The sequence below is a fragment of the Nyctibius grandis genome, chromosome 1 (genome assembly GCF_013368605.1).
Source record: "Nyctibius grandis isolate bNycGra1 chromosome 1, bNycGra1.pri, whole genome shotgun sequence".
In the NCBI taxonomy this organism is placed as follows: Eukaryota; Metazoa; Chordata; class Aves; order Nyctibiiformes; family Nyctibiidae; genus Nyctibius; species Nyctibius grandis.
Window position 1 is genome coordinate 59,726,759 of NC_090658.1, and position 17,401 is coordinate 59,744,159.

The 17,401-nt window shown below is 44.8% G+C and overlaps 1 protein-coding gene across 1 annotated transcript in view; it reads left to right on the forward strand.

The window, feature by feature from the left end:
- The first annotated feature begins 342 nt into the window (after positions 1 to 342).
- Positions 343 to 17,401, forward strand: part of TIAM2 (TIAM Rac1 associated GEF 2) — a 188,904-nt gene continuing 171,845 nt past the window's right edge. Inside the window, exon 1 of the mRNA XM_068406037.1 lies at positions 343 to 420. The gene's annotated coding sequence lies outside the window, so the exon portion shown is untranslated. The remainder of the gene's footprint in view (positions 421 to 17,401) is intronic.

A 17,401-nucleotide genomic window follows, 5' to 3' on the forward strand; every position in this document is an offset into this window, starting at 1 on the left:
CCTGGATCCTGCCCCCTTTGCCTGCCCTTGCAGGGAACCTGCGGGTGAGCACCCCCAGTCCTTCCCAGGGCACTACCAGGGCGGGCGCATCTGCCAGCCCGGCAGCCTCGCTGCTCGCCCGGCCGTACCTACAGTCCCCGCCGCTCGGCCCCGAAGTGCGGCCGCTCCCCGGTGCCCGGCCCTCCTCAGCCCGGCCCGGTCCGGCCGCAGCCCGGAGGAGCGGCGGGGCGGGGTCAGGCCGCGCTCCGGGCAGCCGCCGCCCCCGACGGGAGGGAGGGAAGGAGGGAGGGGGCGGGGGAAGTGCTGCCGTCGGTGCGAGGGGCGAAGTAGCGGCAGAAACTTCGCCGCCGGGAGCCGGGCGAGCTGCGGAGGGCGCGGGATAAAGTCCTTGGGGCTGCGGAGCTCCGCACCCGCGGATAGGTAAGGCGGGGGGTGGCGGGTTGTCAGCCCCCCTCAGGGACTACCGTGTGTGTGGTGAAACCTGTCCTCTGCTGTTCGTCTGTGCGGCCGGGAGCGGGCGGCTCCGCGGCGGCGGGACGGGGTCTGGGGTCAGGCCGCCGGCCGGCTCCGCGGGCTCCCGGCGCCGCGTCCGGCGGGTCCCGGGGCTGAGCCACGTCCTGCCCGGCTCCGCGGGGCGCGGCCGCTCCGGCTTCTGGCGCCGCCGAACAAAGAGCCGCGGCCGCCCACGGGTCCGCGCCCCGTGGGGGAGCCTGCCCTTAGCCGCCCACCGAGGCGTAGCGGGGGCGGCCCGCCGGAGCCCGGCAGCGAGTGGGGCCGTGGGGGGCTGCCGGCCGCCGAGCAGCGGCAGCAGGGGCCGCCGGGGTCCCCGGCTCCGGGCGCTCTCCCTGCTCCAGTTGCGGAGGCCGGTGCCCATCAGCGGCACGGGGGGCATCTGGGCTCCTCCAGAGCCCCTGCAGCGAGTCTGGCAGCTGCCACATGCGTGTGTGCCTGTGCCCGGCTCTTTAATGGGTATTTGCTGGGAAACCTGACTCCGTCAGAGGCAGCCGTTGCAACACAGGGCTCCGCGGTTTGAGAAAACACAGATCAAAATTTTAGCAAAATGAAAAGATTCGCTGGCGTAGGTCTTGGGTTAAAGATGGTTGGGGGATGAGCTTTCAGAATAAGAGGTAAAGAGAGAAATAGTGTAGTTAACAATGTCAGTTTTTAAAAGTTCAGGCTTTCAGTAATGCCTTTAAGTCTGGTGAAGATGGCTTGATGAAGATAATTTTTGTACTGAGTTCTAATAATATGGAGTAAATTTTGGCTTTTTTATATGTCCACAGGGCTCTTGTCATTCCCCAAGAGAGCTGCACATATGAATCCAAGGGTGCTGTGCTGGGTTCCTTACACATTCAGAGCTCCCACTGGAATTGATTTAACGTTTTAAGTTAACAGCAGGTTTAATGGTCATTTTCTTTAATCAGCTTTCAGTAAAGCTGTACAAGAAAATCCCACTGGAATCGTTGGGATCTTTGTATATGCAAAGAATGTGAAAGGAAACCAGTACTTTGTATGACCTTTTTTTATCTAACTTAACTTACAGTAATGTCCTTTTATGTTTTTGGCATGAGTGAAACTTAAAATCCTACAACGATTTCACTGTGCGTTTGGGTTTACTTCTTTGACTGGTCCCTGTGGGAGGCATTGACTGGTCCCGGAGAGGCTTGCTCTCTGTAGCTAAGGGAAATACAGACATCTTGCTCTGGATGCTTTTGCGCTACGATGAGCTGCTACGTTCTCATCACACCCTTTCCCTTGTGCCAGTTCATCTGGCCCTGTGGAAAGCCAGCTCCGGGAGCCAACGTAGCAAAAACCTAACCCAGCCCGAGCATTTTTTGCAGGAGTTTTTTGCCGCTTTGGCTTCCCAGAGGAGGGTCCTGGGAGAGCTGCTGAGCCCCAGTGCCATGGGGAGAGGACAGGGAGATGCGGGGAGGAAGGGGAGAACCACGCTTATCGCTCCACAGTCAGATGAGCGTAGCAGGGCTGAAACTACAGTGTCAGAGTATGGTTGTACTTTGGGTGGTTTGAACTGGCGTAACCTGGTGTCACCCTGGCAGCCCCTGCCTACCTCTGCCTCTCTTCCCCCTTCATACCAGCATTAATGCTTATGCTGCCCTGCGGTGAACTAGGTCTAGGCACTGAGCAAAAACCAGATTTAATTTTAACCTGGATCAGTTCCATGATTTGGTTCACTGGGGGGTAAGAGAGGAGGAAAGAGAGTGTGGGGAAGGTAGGGCTGATTTTTTTTTAAGCTGGCAAAACTTGGTATCGCTGCCAAAACTGCTGTGGAGCTGCAGCATGACTGTGGGTGCTCCCAGCTGCCTCTCCTCCTCCCTGCCTCCTCTGGGAGCCTGTCCAGTGATTGTGCGTGTAGCCTCGGGAGCCTTCCCTCCCCGAGTAAAAATGAGCCTTTGCAAATTAATCCATTAAGTGTAATGGAGTAGTTTGTAACAGAAAAATTAAGCAAGTACCCAAGTGTTTGCATAATTGTTGTTTTGGACAATAGTAAACACCGTAAATAGCTCAGCACAATGTGCAGGGTTTTATAAAAAGTGTGTGTGTTTGTAATCTCTTACAGGTTTTTGCTGTTCTTCGCAGTGTGTCTGTCTAGCACTTAATGCGCAGGGTGAGCCAGAAGTTTTACAGGATGTCATGACACTTGTAATAATAAGTAATTATCAAATGGGCTTGTGACAGCAATGGGTGCTGATCTGCCAGGTGAAATAAGCTGTGTGTGTTTCTCAATCCCGGAGCTGGTTGAAAAGTAGAAACTAGTTCTCAGTGTAAGGCAGCAAAGTCCTTGCTCTGGCTGAAGATGGGGAATGCGGCCTTTCCCTTCCTGGTTTATACCATCCCAACGTGTCGCTTGCGCTGGCTCTAGTGGTGGGTGTGAGTCAGGTCAGGTCACTGATCAGGCTGAAAATTACTTATCACAAGTGAAAAAACCATCAGGATACTGACTGGACTGCTGCTGTTTCAATACTTGTAATAGCGTGGTCTGAAGACAGGAGGTGGAAATCCATGGCCAGAGATGGAGAGTGCTGTGAGACCACCCCTTTTAGTGGCCATGCAGTTTGAGATTGTGTTGATAATGCAGTTGCTCCTTCCATTCCCCTTATTGCAGTCCCTTGAAAAGCTGGCAAAAGGTATTCATTTGATGCTCAGGTCCTGGGGAGCACTCGCTGTCTCATGTTAGATCTCTAGTGTAAGTATCCTGACTATCTGGAAGTAATAACTGTTGCTGCAAGTGCAGATGATAATTAGTTCTTATTACTTGTTGCCTACAGAAGAGATGTAGGCCATATGTTTGCATGCAGAGCTTGATGGTATTGGTTTATGGCATTTGGGCACTCTTCCTCTTGGGTCATGGTGCAGCTTGTCATGGGGCTGACTGTGAGTTGGTTGAAGGACTGTTTTTTGTTTGTTTGTTTTTTAATAACAGATGTGCTTCCAAAACCTGCATTTGTTAGCCAGATCTGAGCTCTCCCATGCTCAGCTGATGGTGTTAACCACCAAACACTGCTGAAGACCTCGCTGAATCACCTTCAGCGAGGTGCCTGCAGAGGGTGATGTGAGTGCCCTGCCCACTAACTGTGAGCTCCCTGCGCTGTCTGCTTGCATTGCAGTGACAAATTCAACTCAGATCTTGTATTCGATAGTGCACAGGCACATCAGTAAGGATCCTTCATGCTGCTGTGAAACACCATTATAGATTGGTAGCATTGTCATACCGTTTAGAGCCAAAGGTGAGATTCTGACAGTGCCAAAATAAGTGCATTGCTTCTGAAAATGGAATAATAATAATAATATTATAATGGCGTAGAAAAGTTGCAACTGTTTCTGCATATACTGTCAAATTCTATGTGGGATTTTTTTTTCCCCTTCTATAAACTAAATTGCAGCGACTCAAAGTAGTGCATTGGAAAAGTCTGGACAAGTGCTACCAATGAGATTATATAATACAATAGCGAAGGAATTTAGTATGAAGCCTGGTCTTGATTCAAAGAAGAAAGATTTTCCCTGGTGGACTGTGGATAGTTTATAGCTTCCTCTCCCCTCCCAAACGCGTATGTGTCGTATTGTGTAACCACAGAAGTATATGCTTACTCCTCTTCAGCAAACGGTTTGTGAGACCTTTAATAGGAGTTGTAAAGCTTGTAGTTTGTTGCTTGGGATAGCATAGCTGAAAATAGGTTTTACTGTCAGTGGCAATTAAAATATGAGCACTTTTCTGGGCTTTGTTTCTGTTTCTTGTGGGCTGTGATTAAATGTTGGAGTGTCTGAATTCAGAAGTGCTCCTACTGTCTGTAGACGTTGAGATAACGATTTCCTAGGTGATCTCATTTCCTCCTTTCTCTCTTTAGAATTGTCTATTTATTTGTTTATTCTAAAATCAATTATTTGAAAAAGTAAAAAAGTAAGAATAATAAATAGACTGCATGAGGTTGTTTTTTTTTCTTTTATCCCATTTGCTACTGAATCAAATATGCTGTGATATGCAGTTTGCAAATCAAATAGGTGATATTGAGAAGCCTTAAAAGTTTTGAGGTCATGGGGAACATCACAGCAAAGGAAGCAAGTTTGCTTTGCTTTAGATGTAACTCTTATCACTTATCTTTAATTTTTCAGTCCTTTCATGGTTTGTCTAATTTCGTTTTTCTTTCTTCTTCAGTCTAGGGTTTCTTATTTCCAGGATGTATGTGCTTATATCCCAAACATCAGGGAAGCGTGTTTCTCTGAAAACAAAAGTGGTATCATTCCAAGGGATGAAGGGTGAGAATAAAACCCTCACCAGCTGCTCACCTGCTGAATAAACAGTCGTCTTTGTCGTGGGCACTTGGTACCTTGCTGTTGGGACTGGGTCGGCTCGTTGTCTGGGCACAGCAAAATGGAATAGCACTCTGGCTCCTCTTTGCTCACCTGTGAGCTCCTTTTCTCTGTGTGATGCTGTGACTGTGGCTGGGTCAGAGAGCGGTGGGGTTACGCAGTCATCCACTGCTCACGTGTCGGTAGTCTGTCAGAGTCGGTGGTGATGAATAAATGCTGCTGCGACATGCCAGCATGCTAGTGACCCGAGGAGAGCCTTGAATTTGAAGGTACCAGGAGGCCCCTTGGCTGCCTTGTCGCCTGGTTGTGCTGCGTCGTTTGCTAATGTGGTTTCCTACTTGCTGGCCTGCATCTTAATGGAGTTCTTCAACCACGCTAACTGATTGTGATAACTTTTGCCTGTCTAGACAGGGCCTTACTGTGTCTGATTAGATCCCAGCCTTGTGGTGTGTATCGCTGCCTGTTTCTTATAAATGTGATGAAAGAAAAAAAAAGTGCATGTTAATAGTGCTTAGTCTGTTTTTTTGCTTTGCAATGTTAGTATGAAATGTTTATAGATGTTTACTTTTTGCCTGGAGGAAAATAGTTGTCGTCAAATGTCTCTAGGATGCAATTTAGAAGTGAACTTCTTATCTCCAGTTAGGAAGGAGAAGACTAATGTTCTCTTTGAGGATATTAATTGGGGGTCCACTAAAGTCAGTTGCAGAAGTTTATTGCTCACTTAAGTCAGCAACTTTTTCTCATGTGTAAAGAAATTAATTTCTCTGAATCATTAATAAAAATTAAAAGCAAGAAAACTGGTCTTGCTGCTTATTTTTCTTCCTTACTGCTTTTTGGAAGTGAGATAAGTTGAATTTAACTTTGTCACTCTCAGTATTTAAGCACTGTAGAGGAAGGGTTGTATAAAACAGTTTTCTACTGTAATTTAAAAAAAAAGTATTGGTATCAGGTTTTAGAGAAACCAATCTTTACAAAGTATAGGGTTTGAGACAAATTTGGGGTGGCAATAGGATCTATCTTGTCTTTTTCTCCCATGCCTTCCCAGAAAAAAGAGAGATTCAGATTTTAGTCTCTTAATTAAAAAAGAAAAACCATCTTGGAAGAAGAAATCGACTTCTAGTTTTGGTTCGAAAAGTAAATCAGAGGTAGTACAAACGTGCATGCTTTTCAGTAGTTCTTATGAGTGTTTTCAACTCTGTATCATGGTAACAACTGCTTCTGTTTTCCTTGTTCTGTTAGGATGGATTTAGACTTATAGAGGAAAGGAAACAGGTCAAAGAAGTTAGCAGACCCTTCTGGTGTCTTGCAGGAATGGGAAGTAAGACTACACTTTTTTTGGAGCTAAGAAAAGCAGTTGCAGCTTGGCCGTTGTGCAGTGCCGGCCCAGAGGAAATTCCTACTTTATAGTGAGAGACTGGCCAAGGACTAGAGCATTTTATTCTAATTAAATCGTTTGGATTGCATCATTGTCTTTCGAAAGGCTCTGTGCATCTTCTCTGAGTATAAAAATGAGAATTATAGATGTGTTCTGCAGAGACACTGTGAAGTGTCGTCTTCACTTGGTGCTGTAAAGTTTAAATTGCTGATTTGTTTTCATATTAGTCACTTGAAAATGATCTTAAAAACTCTGTCTCTTCAGAGGTAGGAGGCATGTTTATGTGCATTAACCATAGGTGGAATTAGTTTGCTTTATGAAACATCATAATATTAATAAAATAGCTTTTAAAAGGAAACGCTAAATGCAGCTCTATAAAAATAGGACATTCACCTCTTATTCTAGTTCAAGAAACCAGTCTACTGCAGAAAGACTGAGTCCCGGATCCGGAGCTGATGTTGGTGTAGCCGTGCTCCAACCACAGAGCATTCCTTCAGGCCGATTGGTGCAAATTTTATCTTGACAGCCCATAGATGCGACCTGCCCATAGATACAGAGAGATCGCACTTTAACGTGGTAGTGGTACCAATAATTAGTGTATAATTGTCATGATTTCTGATAGAACTATATCACAATTTTAGCATGAGATATTTGGCAGTGTTAACTCCGTATAATTAACTTGTGTGATCGTTGTATATACGACAGCAGAAAGAAGAGAAACTTGAACCATTAAGATACCATTGTTTGGAATACAAAGCTTGTTAAGTAATTATAAGCTTTCAAGCTTTACCAACTGACTGCAAGGCATCTTGTTTGAAAAAAGAAACTGTTAAAATAATTTACTTTTTTCTGTGGTTTTAAACCAACAGGAATGTTTTATTTGAACTAAAATATTTTGTATATATTCCCCTTTATCACATCTTGAGGGGGAAGATATTTGCTTAAAGATGTTCAAGTTTTCAGGTAAGTAACACATTGCTTAGTTTCAGGCATTTCAGTCTAAACTAATGAAGTTGAAATTGTCAATGAATACATGCCTGTGTTGGGTTTGACTTGGTCTGGATGTGAGCTTTCTAAAATTGTTCTCGTTGTGTTACAAGGGGTCTTATTAATTTGATCCTCAGCTTTTTCCATCCAAGATGCATGCAGGCTGATGTTCACCTCCATCCCGCTGCTCACCAGGAGGCATAATCAGATCCAGTTCAAAGGGATTCCGCTTCCATGAGCTTTTGTTTCCTGTTACCAAGCAAATTATCAGCTGACTCTATAGTCCCTTCTGGTTGTCTATTGTGTTCAACTGACTGGTGGAAGAATAGGGTATATGGGAGATACTTGCCCCTGGTTTTTGTTCTCCATGTTATCTTCAACTCAGCATCAGCTTTTGAGGAAAGTGCCAAAAAGGGAAGGAAATTGCTAGCCTGCTGTATTCATGCAAGTAAGAGGGCATATTGTTGCTGGAAGCCCAGAGAGTTTTTCTAACACTTTGAGTCTCAAAAATGACAGCAGTTAGTTATTTCTGTAGGAGGAATACATTTGCTCATTTAACTGCATCACACTTTTTGCCTGCAAGCTTTGAAGTTCCAGTTGTGATAGTACTGGTGCTAAAGCCAGAAATTGATGGTGGAGCAGATATGGTGCTGCTTGTCTGAGATTAATTTTTGCTGACAAAATAAATCAGTGTCACCTGGCAACTGTGATCTCAGTCTAGCTGTTTATCCACATAGCTGTGGTCCCCATTTGGCATACTCTACCTAGAAAATCCTTTGTATATGCAAAAATGTTAAATGGTGCTAAGTACTATTATGCTCTTTCATTATCACAAAGCACAAGTAGCACCTGAAAAGCTAAGTTGTTATAAGTAATTATAAGGTTGGGGTTTTTTAAAATAGTGTAATTACTCATGCCGACCTTTTTTTTTTTTTTTTTAAACTCCCTCTTTGTTTGGGTTTTCTTGACCTTGTGTTCATGGTCTTTCTATGAATCTTTCCCCCTCCCTTGGTATTTTTTTACTTTCAGCAACAAAAATGATACTCTCACCAAATAAAAAACTTTGCCGTAACTAAGCGCATTGGGCTCATGGAGTTCTGAATTAGGGGACAATTTTTAAGTTATATCACAATCCAGTAGTTAGCAGCAATGAAGGGAATTATCTGCACAACACTCACAATACTGTCCCCTCCGTAAGGTTTATCCATTTATGTAAAGCCACTAATGCACTGGACATTCAATAAAAGAAGATGCTGCTAGCAGGCAGCCTCATCTAGAAATATCCCCCAAGGATAATATAGATTGCACTTGGTAATAGGGATTGAGCAGGGTTTTAGCATGTCATATCATGGCTGTGATTTTTATTTTTTGTAATTACTCTATAGGCTTCTGGTTTCCTCTGCATCTGTGACTTACTTGTCTCAAGCCAGGTCAAGGTCAACACAACATTACTAAGATTATTAAGATTCGTCTTCTGACTGGCAAAGTGATAAAACTATTATTTTTAAATTTGCCATTGAGTTGACATTTCAGGGACATAAAATGATATGAACTTTGATTCTTGGCAGTCGTGATGTAGGCTACTGATGTGTGTTGACAGTCCCTTCTCGTTGAGTGAATTTGTTGCAGTTGGCATATTATTGCTAATAGCTCTCAAATTTGTCACAGTAGTCCTGTCCTACCTTTGCTCTTGTTATGAGCAACCAGTTCCTAGGCTGGCAGCAGGCAAGGAAATTGTAGGGTAGTGGGCAACTAACTGTTATATCAGCCACTTGAAAGCGTGCAATAGGTAGCAGCAAGGCCTAATTAATAGCTACAATTGCACCATTGGGAAGTATCTACACATACAGAGGAGTCTTGCAGTCTGCTCAGGGTTGCCTTGATTATTTCACTGGGTATTGTGGACACTTGAACCCCAGTAAAAATATTGTGTATCTGATTACTTCTCCAGAATCAACACCGTAATAGCCATCACAAATACTTAAATGCGATGCGTCTTCCTAAGAACCAGGTCAGATGAGGTTTGAATTCAGCTGATGAAATCTGTGGATTTTTTTTTTTGCTTTCTTTTTGTCTGATCCAAAAAGAGGTAGGAAAAAGGAGAGCTGTGCTGCTTTTTCCATTATTGAGAGAGAGACTTCACAAGAGCATCTATTTGAAAGAAAGTTAGTCCGTATTGGTTGTTTTTAAACTCTGAATTGGGAACATCCTTTTGTCAGTAGTAGAGACTGATTTTACCTGCTGTCTATTATTATGAACAAAACTGCTTTTTTGTTGTTGTTGTTTCTGGTACTGGCACAAGCATAAAACTGCAATGAAATGACAAAAGGAATATAGAAAAAAATAGGAAACTTAGGACCAGTGCTCATGTAGTGCTTTATTTGCTGAGGTATAGCTCACATATCACTTACTTGCTGCAGAGCGTTTGTTTCTTCGGTTATCAAAGGTGGGTGTTAGTATTTTCTACCTTTCAAAGGTGACAAGATCTGCTTCATTTTGTAAAGTAGCGGAAGGCCCTCAGAAGAAAGTTACCAGATGCATGTGTTGCTGCATATTTCAACAGAAAGAGTAAACAACAATTTTATCTTCAGTACTGCCTAATGAAGGAGAAGAAGGATTTGGGTGTTATAGTAGCATAATTGATGCTTGACAATTAATGATAGCATCCTTAAAGTAATTCTTTCCTAAGCATCGTGCTTTTTCATAACACTACCAAACCTAGGTCTTTGAGAAACGTTTTCTTTCACCTTTTTACTCTGTTAAAGAAGGGAGACACCTTCTAGACATCATCTTTCTCCCTTGTATTTCTTTTGGATCCTGACAGCTTCTACATTTGGTCATGGAAAAGACATTTCCCATAGTGGAGAACTGCATTAGAAAAACAAATCACCGAACAGTTGCGGTTCTCTTGTTTGACAGTTTATGGAGCAAATGCTGGCTATGCACCATTTAGCATTCTCCAAGACAAAGTACCCACACAGTGCTGCCAATTTCATTATAGAGCTACACCAGCTACTTTTAAAATTTGGTCCTGTTTACATAGGAATTTCAGTTTTACTACCATACCCATCAAAAGGTTATTGTCTGCACACAGAGAGTCACTGTTTTTAGCAAATCTGCCTATAAATCTAAGTAACCAGTAATTAAATGGAAGTCTGAATACCAGGCAAGGAAAAAAATGGAGGGTCTCCCTGTGGATTACGAAGTTATGTTTAGCATGGGCTGGTTTTAAGCACCAATCAGCCAAAAAAATATTGTAATTCATCATTAGGACTTACCTTTCCAAGAAGCCAAAAATTAAATTTCAACAAAAGGCGAGAGATTACTCAAGGAACAAAATGGTCACTATGAAATGATGATTTCTTTTTCCTCTCAAAGAAAGGTAGCTGGAACTGGTGCTGCTTTTCCAGTTCATGACACACATGGGAATAAAAGCTGGGTGCGTGGGGATGGTGTCGGGAAAATTATGTTTAAAGTCTTTGAACGGTTGTTTTCCCAGTTTGCAGCATCAGCTTCACACTGGTCCTCCACATCTATGTGCTTTCTCCCTTCACTCCCATTACCATGGCCCAAGATCCACAACAGGACCTCAGCAGGTTGAGAAGCAGGGTACAGAGTTCACATACTATACACATGAATTATATGTCTACAGTGTATCAGGCTTTGCCAGAATCTGTCTACAGCCAAGACGTAATGTATAGCAACACTTTTTTAATGAGGAACATGCATCTGTTACACGTTTAGCAGAAGATATTTCTGGAGCAGTGTTAAGAAAATATGCTTAGGTTTTACAGTCTCATACCCCTCTGTCTGTAGAGATGTCATTTTTGAGTCAAAGACCAGACACAAGGGTTTTCAAAGCCTGCAAGTCTTAAAGCTGGATAGAAGCCTGGCAGCTCTACCTGCGGTAAACATGGCATAAGTCTCATTGTCTCTTCTTCTGCTCCTCTACCCAACCCACTAAAGAGATGTGTTGTTCGGAAGTTTTAGGAAGTATTTCCAAAGAAGCACTTGAATAAAAATACTGTTTTGTTTAGGAAGTTTCATGCAAATGTGTAAATTCCTGATTTTCAATAGAAAAGCTGTTATAAAACAGTGTACTTAAAAGCTAAAGTCAAGTGTATCAGTTTAGTTAGACTCTCATTTCAACACCTTTCATCGTCTTCAGGTGAAAAACTTTGTTTCTGTGACAAAACATTGACACTTGAGTCAAAAACTGGCCTGAAATGTTTTTTGTTAAATTGATAATGCAAATAATGAGTATGAATGGCCGCGAGATTGAAGTCAAAGCTTGAAGACAAAGCTCTGAGTGTGATGGCAGCTCCCTCTGCATGTTGCAGTGAAGGTAACCGGGAACAGGATAGGATGTGTGATAGGATAGGATGTAGTGATAGGACGAGGGGGAATGGTTTTAAACTGAAAGAGGGTAGATTTAGATTAGATCTTAGGAAGAAATTCTTTACTGTGAGGCTGGTGAGACACTGACACAGGTTGCCCAGAGAAGTTGTGGATGCTCCCTCCCTGGAAGTGTTGAAGGCCAGACTGGATGAGGCTTTGAGCAACCTGGTCTAGTAGAAAGGTGTCCCTGCCTGTGGCAGCGGGGTTGGAACTAGATGATCTTTAAGGTCCCTTCCAACCAAAACCATTCTATGATTCTATGAATGAACTCTGCCCATGTTTTGAGCCAGCACGAAGCACTGTGAACATTGCCAGCATGTGCCGAGCCCAAGGTAATGGCACAGAGCTAAAGGTGATGTCCCTGCGGCTCAGCAGAGTTTATTAGTTTGGCCCAGAGCCATGCTAAGTGTTCAAAAGGCTTTTTGGTTATCTCCGAGCGTGGGCGGGGATTGCTTGTGTCTGTTCGGAACAAGTTTGAACCTGTCCGAGTCATAATGTATAGACATATCTGTGAATCTGCATCTTTGATGAAGGGAAACTGGCATCGTTTACTATCTTGCCTCTCTTTGATTGCCTTTGAGTTTGTTAATTGTTTTTTTTGTTTGGTTGGGTTTTTTTGGTTTGTTTTTTTTTTTACATTGCAATATAAAGCTGCTTGGAAGCAGTGTTTCCATGTGGGAAGGTTAGGAGAGGCGAAGGTTTTTACTGGTGCAATCACTTCCTTCCCCATCTGCATCTGAGGGCTCGTTTGTCTCCCCTGCTACCTTGAGCTGGCTTGAAGAGAGCTTTTAGAGAAAGATACAATGGTATAAGCATTTTTTCTGGTGTCTGTGTCTAGCCATTTTGTGCTTCAGGCCCTGCCTGCTTCAGCTGTGCTTGGATGGCGTGCTGCAGGTTCCTCTGGGAACAGTTGCCAGATGACCTGAAGGGGAAGAGCTGCCAAGGAGACCTCTTCAGCTGTACAGTGGAAAGTTTCACTGGGGGAATGGTGGCTTAGAGCAAGATAGAGACAGATGTGTCATCATCATCAGGAGTACTAGTCAAGGGCATTTTGTTGAAGCCGGGAATCAGGTGATGCAGGATTCACATGTGCTCAGAATTTCCATGGCTCTGTTAGCTAAACAGCTGCAGAGAAGACCCCTAGCAGAGTGATGGCACTGAAGGTCTTCCCGTGAGGCGTCCTACTTGGATGACTCGCATGAAGCAGCCACCTCCATGGTGTCAGGAAGAAAGTTTTATTTGACTGAGAGATACCTAGGTCCTCAGTTCAACAGTGTATCTCTGGTTAGGCAGCAGAAGGCATCATGCTGTATGTGGAGAACAGGAGGGAAGCTGTGTTCTTCCTCTCCCTAAGAGGTGTTGAGGGTGAATCCCCCTCTCTACTCTTGTTCATGATTTGTGTACAACTTTTACACATCACTTCTCTGCAGATTTCCTCGTGGCATCTCAGCTCCCAGCTCTGGGACTATTCTCCATGGAGAAGTTGGTGTATATGCAGGTGGTGGACGAGTGTTGCCTGCAACAGGAAATGTTAGGATGAACTACTGCTGACTGAAACAAAGGTTTGTTTTTAAAATGGGGAGAACCTACTTGCCCAAACCTACAGAGCATATTATTTTTTAAATTTGTTATATTTTGATTAAGAAAGGAGCGGAGATTAAATGTGGTTCCCACTGTCCTCCTGTCTCCCACCCAGAGCGAGAGGAGGAGGAGGTGTGTGGAGAGCTTGTATCAACAGTGCTAGTGACTACCACAGGGTCTTGTGGGGCAGAAAGGATCTTGGGGAGGAAAGTCATTTATGTGGGCTGGTGGTGTATCCATGTGAGGAACAGGTCATCCTTGCATGAGTTGTGTTGGGTTGGGGAGGTACTGTAGGTGTGGGGCTGGCTGCCTGGGCTAGGAAAGCCACCCTGGCCCTGTCAGCCTTGCCCAGGCAATGCCGCCTTCCCCTGATTCTCCCCATCCAGGTGTGTGACTTGGACTGCTCATCTTGCTAAAGAGCAGCTTTGTCCATTGCGACTTGCAGTGGTGGCCTGGTTTCTTCCCATGCTTTGGATGTGACTTTGTGTGATGGGACAGGGGAACAGCCCAGCCCTGCGCCGTGTTGGGGGTGCACTGCTAAATCTGGAATGTGCCCTTCGTGTAACCCCTCGTGCCCTTCGGTGCTGCTGGGGTGGCCGCCAGCCCAGACCCCTGTCTAGCCCTTAGACAGCACGGTTGGTCAGCCTTCCCTGGTGCTGAGGGTCACCCTCAAGTATTGAGAGCTTCCCTGGCCAGCTCCCTCCTCCTGCAGCTTCCCTGCCTCCCAGCCTGGGTGTGCTCATGTGTGGCAGCGCTCATCAGGTCTCATACCCTTCATCCCCAGCTGGCATGGGGGTAATCGAGCTCAAGGTGCTTTCTGTTTGACGACTTCTTTAGCAGCAAAATAGGTCACAGCGTCTTCAGGATGTTGTTTCAGTATACATCAGAATACCTTGCAGTATTTTGCTCTACTAAATATTTTAAGGCCTTTACACTTTGGCCTGTGTCAGGATAAAAATAAATACAGGACTATCAGACTTTCCCCGCAGGACAAAAATTCCATTTTCCAACCACCTCTAATTATTTCCATTCTGCTGTCTGGAAAGGATCTGGAGACAATTTAGGAAGCCAATTTACAATTGACTTGGGAAAAAATTATTTACCCTCTTGAGCCTCCTTAGATGTGCAGCCAGTGGTATGTGACCAATAGAAAATCTCATGCTCAATGATTTTGATGCTCACGTGGCCAAACCAGGACCTTGAGACCATAAAACTCAGCCTCGGACCTTCTTACCTGTATGTGCAATTTTTGTAGCTGTGATGGTACAAACCACCCACTTGTTGAAGAGCTTTGTGTGGTGGGGCAGTGCCGAAGGACAGTTAAAAGCATGAAGAAGGCGGCTGTGCTCTGCAAAATGCCTTGTCGTGAGTCTCGCAGCATGCTTCTTTCCTGCGGGAGCTTGGGTGACCTTGCAGCTTCTGGACCCAGTGGCGGTATCTCCAGGCAGCAGTGAGACTTGCTCCCAGCTCCTGTGGTCCTGAGGGTCCTGGTGAATAGCATCTGTAGTTCCAGCATCTGTAGTTCCAGCAATGAAGGGAGATACTGGGAAGGGTCTGTGTGCTTCTCAGGCACCAAGCTGCTACTGGTCCCAGAGCTTTCTGTCCAATGCTCTACGGATGCATCCAGATTTTTCTTTGGCTTTTCTTACATACCAAGGCTGCATACATCATCCTGCATGCCGCTTTAATCCTATTAGGGCCGTGTTTAACTGGGGTTAGGATTTGTCACTAATGAGTGTGTTGAGGATAGTAATTTTCAATTACATTTTTCTAACTCTCAATTAAAAAGGTAGTTGACTTTTTATATGGATAACTTTAAAATTCTTATTTTTCATTTAGGCTGGCTGCAAATTATAAAATTGGGGCTCATGGGTGTACAGAATTAACATTCTTAAGAAATATTGTAAAAAGTGTTCTTCATGGTTAACATTTAAAATTTTATTTTAAGATTTTATGTGCTTTATGCTATGCTGGCAAATTGAAAAAATATTGGATCCTTATATGGAGAACCAACAATTTCCCACAGCCCTGCTTTTACAGTGCTGAACGCATTTCATTTTGGGTGTGATTTTCCCCAGTTGCCAACTGACTACATCATACAGTTTTTTTGGCTTATGCTTTCTGTCTTATGACCATCAGCAGATATTTTGAGTAGCATATTATAAAGCCACAGATCCTTTTTGCTGCCTTGGATTTCGCCTGTTACCGCTGGTAATGGAAAAGGTTTTATTAATTTTGTGGCGTCAGTAAGCGTTTCAGACGAGGCTTCGAGAGAGCCTTTGTGCATGACCCCAGCCCTTGGCACTGGTTGCCCTCCGCGTTGGCAAAGGAGGGATGCGTCTGACAGTCTCCAGTGTGTTCTTCAAAAGTAGCGCGAGATTGCTCTGGAGAGGGATGAGGAAAAAGATGGGTACTTGTAAACAGTTCAAGATGCCCTGCAAATCCTCACCGTGATCTAAGTGTGGAAGAGACGGAGCTGAATTTGAGGCATACTGCTGAAGTTGAGTTGGTAGGTCCCTGTAATCCCTACTATGGAAGAGAGGGAGGAGACGGGACCAGGCACAGTGGGGAAGCCAGGGGGTGGCAGAAGTGGTTGTAGAGGCATGGAATATTCTCGTATGGCAAACAGGTGTTTTATGGAAACATAAACTGACCACCAGAAATTGAATTACAGAAATAAGGGACGGGATAATACTCCTGGTCCGTTGCCATTGTCATACGGGTGCATCTGGGTTATTGTCTTCAGGTCTGGGCACCGCAGCAGTGGGAAGGAATATAATGACTACCAGGCAGTTCATAGCGGTCTGAAGAATTAAGGTGTTTAGGACGTTGCCTGTATTCTGGAGAGAGTTTGTAGGAGAGTAACAAATGGTCAAATACTGAAGGCTGATTCAAGTGGAGTAAATAAAGATGTCAATGTAGGATAGCTTAGATTAATGATCATGGAGAGACGGCTAATTGGCATACCTGAAAGCTATAACCCTCGTGCAGAAGGGGCTATTGCTTAAGATGCGGTGAGGGATTACAAATGGCAAAAAAATTGGAAGTAGTAAACTTAGTAGCAAGTTTAATCTGAATAAAAAGGAAGAACATCTTCACAATCAGATCTCATAAGTAGTAGAGCATTTTTTGGGGGGAAAGGATGGGAGCCCTGTCCGTAGAGATGTTTGAATTTAGGCTACATGGGACATCAGAATAGGCATTGCTGGGAGGCAGCCCTTCACTGGCAGGATGAGGACTGGCTGCAATATTTGACCATCAGCAATGTTGTTATGATGAAACGTTTCCTGGAATGGTACACAAAGGGGTTTAGTACCACAAAACATTTGGGTTTTTGTTGGTATAATGCCTGGGATCACAGAATCACAGAATCAACCAGGTTGGAAGAGACCTCAGGGATCATCGAGTCCAACCGTTGCCCTGACACCACCCTGTCAACTAGACCATGGCACTAAGTGCCATGTCCAGTCTTTTCTTAAACACATCCAGAGATGGTGACTCCACCACCTCCCTGGGCAGTCCATTCCAATGTCTAATGACCCCTTCTGTAAAGAAATTCTTCCTAATGTCCAACCTGAACCTCCCCTGGCGAAGCTTGAGGCTGTGCCCTCTTGTCGTATCGCTAGTTGCCCGGGAGAAGAGGCCAACTCCCACTTTACTACAACCTCCCTTCAGGTAGTTGTAGACGGCAATAAGGTCACCTCAGCCTCCTCTTCTCCAGGCTAAACAACCCCAGCTCCCTCAGCCGTTCCTCGTAGGTCAGACCCTCCAGACCCTTCACCAGCTTGGTTGCCCTCCTCTGGACTCGCTCCAACATCTCAACATCTTTCTTGAAGTGCGGGGCCCAGAACTGGACACAGTACTCAAGATGCGGCCTCACCAGTGCCGAGTAGAGAGGGACGATCACTTCCCTAGACTGGCTGGCTACACTATTCCTAATAGAGGCCAGGATGCCATTGGCCTTCTTGGACACCTGGGCACACTGCTGGCTCATGTTTAGCACCCCCAGGTCTCTTTCCACCGGGCCGCTTTCTAACCACTCTTCCCCCAGCCCGTAGCGCTGCAGGGGGTTGTTGTGGCCGAAGTGTAAGACCCGGCACTTGTTCTTGTTGAACCTCATGCCGTTGGTCTCGGCCCATCTATCTAACCTGTCCAAATCCCTCTGAAGGGCCTTCCTACCCTCCAGCAGATCGACATTCTCACCCAGCTTGGTGTCATCTGCAAATTTACTGA